The sequence below is a fragment of the Coturnix japonica genome, chromosome 5 (assembly GCF_054131305.1).
Source record: "Coturnix japonica strain WE chromosome 5, WE-NBRP24, whole genome shotgun sequence".
NCBI classification, from domain to species: Eukaryota; Metazoa; Chordata; class Aves; order Galliformes; family Phasianidae; genus Coturnix; species Coturnix japonica.
This window is the reverse complement of record NC_140667.1, coordinates 16,647,870-16,655,000: the sequence shown is the minus strand read 5'-3', so window position 1 is coordinate 16,655,000 and position 7,131 is coordinate 16,647,870. Positions and strand designations below refer to the sequence as shown.

The 7,131-nt window shown below is 43.6% G+C and overlaps 1 protein-coding gene across 1 annotated transcript in view; it reads right to left on the bottom strand.

Annotated features, from left to right (window-relative positions):
• The window catches only part of LMO1 (LIM domain only 1), a 218,901-nt gene that overhangs the window by 63,548 nt on the left and 148,222 nt on the right, over nt 1-7,131 (bottom strand). Inside the window, exon 3 of the mRNA XM_085550149.1 lies at nt 1,161-1,252. The gene's annotated coding sequence lies outside the window, so the exon portion shown is untranslated. The remainder of the gene's footprint in view (nt 1-1,160; nt 1,253-7,131) is intronic.

Genomic DNA, 7,131 nt, shown 5'->3' with positions numbered 1-7,131 from the left:
GTCAGTTCACGTTTGTCTGGTCTCGGAAAAGAGGCATTTTCAGGCTCTGCATCATGATAGCTGTAACAAGCTGAGTTGAGAGACTTCAGTACATGCCCAGCTATGAGTATGGACACTGATGAGAAAGCTTATGTGTGCCTACTCGCATTCATTTCATACAAGTAGACACTTAGCTCATTCAAAAATACAGCTGGCATGATAAGCCTTTGAGAGTACGAAATACATACGAGGGTGTTCAGTTTCCAGTCAGGGTTATGCCATTTTTAATGGCCATATACTTGCCCTGTCTGGTGCATTTATTCATTTCTGAGCGCAACTAGATTCAATGATTTTCGTCATTTTTTTTTCACCTCTGTTGACATTGTCTGACAAGGCTGGTCAGGCTCAGGCTGCTCAGGAGAAATAAACTTTGGTGCCAGATTTTGAGCCATCAGCAGTGTTGCTTCTCATCTTTATTCTATTATTCCATTGTAAAGGAACTTTCAGCTCAGGAGCCACAATGGAAAGAAAACAACTCCAGTGCTTTTTTTTGCTTTTTCTTTCTCCCCTTCCCCTCCCCCCCTCCCCATCCCTCCCCCTATTTTTTTCCCATCTTGTGATCTTAACCCAGCTGGTGAGGGAGAGAATTCCCATGTGAGGCATGTGGGTGGAGCCCAATTGTGTAAGCTCCATCCTTGTAAAGTGTTTGGCAACGATCCTCTCGCTCACTTTGTTTTCCATGGCCAGATACAGGGGGAAGCCACATTCAGTGCATTAACAGCTGCCACCTGTAGCTCTGTGCGACATCAGAGGAACCCCAGGGCTGGGGAGTCACGCTGTGCCCTTGATCTTCTGAAAAGTTTGAGATAGCAGGGGTGTGCACTCAGCCCCACGTTCTTCTTGCCTTCGGAGGGTTTTCCAGGACACAAAGCAGATGGGTGTAGGAGTCTAAGCCAGAAGAGGCCCTTGGAGTCACTTGAGCACTGCTTTAGTTACGAGCAGGTTACTATGAGGAATTTTCAAGTCCCACTCAATGTGACTGTCCTGAAGGCAGACTTTGCTTGTTTTCTCACTGCGGTCAGAAATTTTGCTGCCAAGGACTACTCTGTTTAGAAGTCTTAAGTACCTCAAAAATCCCACAAGGAATAGCAAGAGAATGCAAAGAGGAAGATCTTACTAACCTTGTCAGTGACATTTGTCAGACATCCACCAGATCCCTCCTCTTCTCTGTGCGGCAGAGGTTAAATCAGTCTCCATTCCTATGCACCTTCCTCTACATATATGAAGGAAGAGGGGAAAAAAAGGAGCATATCACTAATGCAGCTAATTCTCAGTATCTTGAAGCAATTGACACAAGTACATGAATTAACTCATCACTTTATATCACTTGAGGCAAATGCGCTCTTTGGAGTACCTCTTGGTAAGACTAAGCAATTTAAGATCCATTAGTATTTGGAATATTCTGCTTCATTAAAACCACAGTCGTCCCTAAATGTAAATGAGTGGAGAGAAAGAGCTATCAACCTCTTAGTTATACTAGACAAGCCTAAACTCTTTATATTAACTTAACTCTCTATATTGCAGAGTACTGTAAAAAGGTTTTAATGTAAATACAAAAGAGGCCTTAGGTTTCCCCAGAAGGGGATTTCCTATCCCGGCTTCAAGTTTCTCATATCCTTATTAAGTTTGAACTACAGCGTAAATGGAATGGGGGAAAGCAGTTCTGGTAGACAACACTGAAGTTTTTACCGTCACACTGGGATAGTTTTGCAAGACACTGAGTCTGTTGTATTCTGCTACTTACATACCCAAGTCCTTTCTCCTCGATAATAGCTGCAGTACCTAATTTTGTGGGAAAGCTGGAATTATTATTTTTAATAATAATAATACATACTCTGTTTTCATTCAGAATTTCCAAATGATTTTTGATTCCGGGGCCCCTTAACTGCAGCTTGACCTGAAGAACTCTTAAGAGCAAGCCAGATTTTCTTTCATTTATGATAATTCTATCCTAGCAAGGTATTATAAATCAAAGATAAAACTAGGACTTTCAGGTTTCAATCAGACTCGTGGTACATCTACAGCTCACTAAACAAAATCTATTGTTACAAGGAGTTGTTCAACACTTATGGTAAAAGAACAAGGAAAAAATCCTGAGATACTTCTAGAAAAATGTTCTTTTTGTCCTTAGCTCAGTAACATTCAAGCCTCAAGAAGTTCCTCAACTTTATAAAGCTATTTTTGTCTGAGCAGTAAAGGTAGGGATGTTACAGAAGTCACAGAGAATTCTGGAAAAGAAATGAAGTCCTTTCAGAGTAGCACCTAATTTAGTCTTAAGTCTTTTCCAAAAGTTGAAACACACTTACAGGGCACCAGACCTTACAATTCAAACAAGACTGGAATGCCTGCAGATAATGGCTGCAAACTGAAGGAGAGCCAGGTGCTGTTTCACGGTGGAGGAATGAACAGTTTGATCCCTGCTAACGCAGTGCAGCCTGCCTTCCCTCCTCACCAAAAGGCCAGTCCAACTTTCCCCAATGTTGCTGATCTAAGGTGAAAATGCCCCCAGCAGAGCAATAGGTACAGACATGTGTCCCTGCTGACACTACTGCTGGAAGGGACGTGCTGGGTGACTGCTGCCACGCAGTGTTCTGCCATTGGAAGTGAACCTATTTCCTTCCTGATACAATTTGGGCACCTGTTTTAAGGACAGCTTGTGTTTAGCACACAGTGCTGAACTGAAACTGTTGCACTGGATGGTAGGCTTGTAGGCAGTTACATCAAAATCAAGAAGTATCCCAAGCATGCATCTTCAGAGAACAAAATACATGTCAAGGCTACTCCAAGGCCCCTGTATGTCTTAGACCAGAGTTACATTAACTCTGAAAAATTCAAAAATAGTTTCCATAAGCAAACAAAGGCATTGGACTCCTGTGCATCAGGATTAGTGTTTTGCAGCCACAGGGAAGATACTTTATAATTAAGTCTGCACCCTCCAGCAGATCTCAGTTGGAGGTACCAGCAGTCTTTGGCAAAAACTGGTTTGAAATCAGCCCAGCTTCCGGCTGAATAGCTCTGCTGGTGAGGAAGAAAAGCCCGTGTGTTTCTATAGCTCCCACACAGCAAAAGCTTGCTTAGAATATCTGAAAATGTAGACCCAACACATCTTTATTTTCTTGCTTTTCATTTCTTGGCAAGACTTACAATTCTTAAAAAAAAAAAAAAAAAGAGGATTACTTACAAGAATAGTTTCAAAATTAACAATTAATTTTCTGTTCAAAAGGATATGATGGACACAGTGCAAAATGGTGCATAAATAATGGAGTAGAACTGAGGGTAAATCTGAAATTCCTATGCTTTTTGCTTTTCTTGCTTACTGATAGGCTCATGGATGCAATGCTGGGGTGGAACTGCATGAGGAAAAGAAGACATGGGCTGTGTGGATTGTAAGAACAAAGTTGCAAAGGTTGCTGGCCTAAAGTTTGAGGCCAGCTAAGTAGGATCCCACACCTGACTCAGAATGGAGATGATTGATCATCATGCATTTTCATCCTTTTCGTCATTGGAAGAACACATAATGTGGCATGGCACCTGGCACCAGACTCTCCTCACCTCCCACAACATTCAGTTTTAGGCATGTCATGGCAAATTCCAAGTAAAAAGTCCTTGTCTTCTGGGGCATGTGAGGAGTTTCTTGGCCACAGACTTGTGCAATCAAAAGACTGAAATGAGATCTACCAAGGCAGTCTGCATTTCTTTGAGCTCATATTTTAGACTCTCTTCAAACTAAAGTGGATCTTCTTACTTCATAGAATCAGAGAATGGCCTGAGTTGAAAAGGACAGCAATGATCATCTAGGTTCAACCACCCTGCTGTGTGCAGGGTTGTCAACCACCAGACCAGGCTGCCCAGAGCCACATCCAGCCTGGCCTTGAATGCCTCCAGGGATGGGGCATCCTCAGCCTACTTGGGCAACCTGTTCCAGTGTGTCACTACCCTCTATGTGAAAAACTTCCTCCTAATATCTAACCTAAACCTCTCCCGTCTCAGTTTAAGATTGTTTCACACTCTGTTCAGAGCTGGGAGAGATCTTGGCAACTCAGAGAGCAAGAAACGTTTCTAAGTGACTAAAACCACTGTACACTTACAGCAAAGGATGACTCCTACTGGATTTTGCCTATGTCCCCGGAGTGTCTGTGCCCCAGCCCATGGGCCAGCAGAGCCCCCACAGTGTCAGTGCCGCTGCCCAGGCCCAGGAGGGGCATGCTGCTCTGGCAGATGGCCCTTGCTTGCTGCATGCAGCCAATGGACATGTACCACTGAATGTCAGGCTGCCTGGCTGCAGGCTGGCACTGGGTACTGCCACGCATCTGAACACCATTCCCAGGGACCTCAACAGCAGGCCCCAGTGGCAGGCCAGCTATTCACTGCAGTGACTGGGTACAGCTGTACATGCACGCTGCTTTTTATATTCTTGTTATCAGTCTCTTTCATGAGCAAGTGCTGTTGTTGCTTTTCACACTGCTTGTGTAAATAATCTTTTCCTTTTTCTCTATTTTTTTCTTTTCATCTAATGCAAAGATTGGGCACTTAATTGCTGTTATTTTGGATAAACTTTCACCTTTGCTTATCTGTGTTTTTTCCAGCAACATGGTAGCAAGAAAGCCTCTAGCCACTTGGCAATGCTAGCTGCAATACTCTCCGATTTCCTCATAGCAGAAAGCTGTCTGTGCTGGCACTGGAAGAGACCATATGCTTAGAAATCCTCTGTTGCTTTTGTGCCCCATATAGCATTTCTCTTTCTTCCCTTAGGGAGGAGCAGTCACAAAGAGTCCCCTTACTTTGTGTTAAGAAGTGGAAGCACTTACTGTGATAGTAGTGCTGCCCTTCCCAAAAATGCCAAGAGACAAAGAAGTCTGAGCTACTCCAACTACTGAGATTGAAACAGAGCTATAGAAATATCTGTCTGTCTTTAGTTATTTATTTGTATATACATTTCTCATTCTCTCTCTCTTTTTTTCCCCCCCTCTGGTAACCTGATACTCCTTTAAGTATATTCCTTTGTTGCATTTTAGCTTCACTTCCTGTCAAATTATTTCATCTTATTTAGCTTCACCTGTCAAAGTACATGAGCTAATTCTCTCTGTGATGACTTGCCACTGCTTCTTAGTTTCCAGTGACAGGGTGCAGCAACTGTATGCTTGTGAAGCCCATGCCATGAAAATCACCTGGACACCTTTGCATTCACATAAGCAGAGAAGACAGGCTCAGACTGAAATGCCTTGTCTGGCTTAGCTCTGCTCTCCAGTGCTGCCTAACAGGCAACCTCTGCTCATGAGCACGGTCTTTCACAGCTTCCAACCCTGGGCTGCAAGATGATGAGTGAGTCTGAGCCAATAAACACCATTTATTTGAATTCATCCTCACTCTAAAGTGTGCACTCTGTGGGAAAAGTTATATAGTGTTACTCCCTGGAAAAAATCCATAATTTTTTAGTATAACGAGCGTTCTGAAATTATTCATTACTCTATGAATTGACTTCACGCTACCTGAATAAAGGTGGCAGCAAAGAAGCGAACTCCTTATAATACTATGGTGCTTCTTTTTGTCATTTGTGTTGCTGTGATACTGGATGATATGCTTTATCTGACTTCTAACTCAGCATGCAAAGCTATCATAGCCCCGTGCCACCCTGCAGCACAGAAGATCCTTGCCTGGTCAGCCAGATGGTTGTCCAGCAAGTCCTTACTTGTGCTTGCAGTATCCTTTTAGACCTCATGGGTAAACAGATACTTCTTTCATCTCCCCAGCAGAAGTGAGTGAGTGAGAATTGGTGTTACACCAGACTTTGTGTTGATGCCGTTCAAAGTGGTGAGTTTTATCCTTAATGTTATACTGAGGGAACACATGTGGTGACCAGTGATTGATTATCTTCACAAAGCTCATTTTCACTCAGCAGTGGTGAGTTTCAGAAGGGTGATAATAATGGATATCACCGGCTAAGTTCTCTCTCACACGTTGTCCACTGTCCCGTAGAAATCAAAAAGTGATTAATTCCTCTAACAGTTCTTAGGGTACTCAGGAAACATCAACATCAAGTGATAGATACTGCAAATTTCCTTATGGGAATAAAAGTCCAAGACAGACCTCCTTTAACAGCAACAGCTGAGGAAAATACATACTAGAAAAATGCCTGTAAGGAAATGAGCTTACCAATGAAAACAAAACCCTCCGCAGAGCTTTGGGATTTCCACAGACCAGGGATGCACAAGGAAGGCATATCTAACCTGTGAGCTAGAGCATGCGTGCTTGAAGAAACAGAACTGAATCTAGAGGCTTTGGAAGGATGCTTGACTGACCTTGCAGAAGCAGGCTGCACAGCTTGAATAAGGAAAAAATGGATGGCTTGTGTTATCTTTCAAATTGAGGAAATAGTCCTCTTTGGGAAAGTTTAGCCAAGGTGCTTCCTAAGCATGCACTTTTCTTTAAAAGGAGACAAACATAGGGATTTCCAGGGATCTGCAGAGTGGTGAAGGTAATACCTGAGGATGGTTTGCCAGTGCCAGCTTGTCAGGAGGGCATCAGGACACCATTCTCTAGGGCAAAATGTCCTCTAGAGGAGAAGAGTGGAGTGGCAGATGCAGGTGCACCCTCCCATCTAAGGGTGACAAATGAGCATCTTGCTCCTACTCCTAAGTGGCACCAACTGCAGGGGCAACAGTGTGGGGTTAGGGCATGCTTACAGCTTATCTTCTCCTGCTTTCACGTAAGAAAAGGCAGCTGCTCAACCCCCTGCCCCTGACACACTCCTAAGTGGTGCATCACAGGGTGCACAGTGTCAGTAGGAAATTGGAGTAATGAGGCTCAATTAAGCAGCTCCCCATACAGCCATGGATGAACTTGTCCCAGCAAGAGTACCCAGATCCACTGCTCAGTGGGGTGGTCATGTGCTGTGCAGCTGGTTCAAAGCCATTTGTAGGGAGCTGAATATTCCTCCCAGTGGGACACACTTGCCCTTTTGAGCACCAGAAACATAGGGTGTAACCAGGGGTCCACAAAGACAAAGGATTTTAACACCATCCCTTTCATTTTCATACAAGCCTGTTTTACAAGAAGCAAGAATAGACAAGAGGGGAAAAAATCTCCACCCCT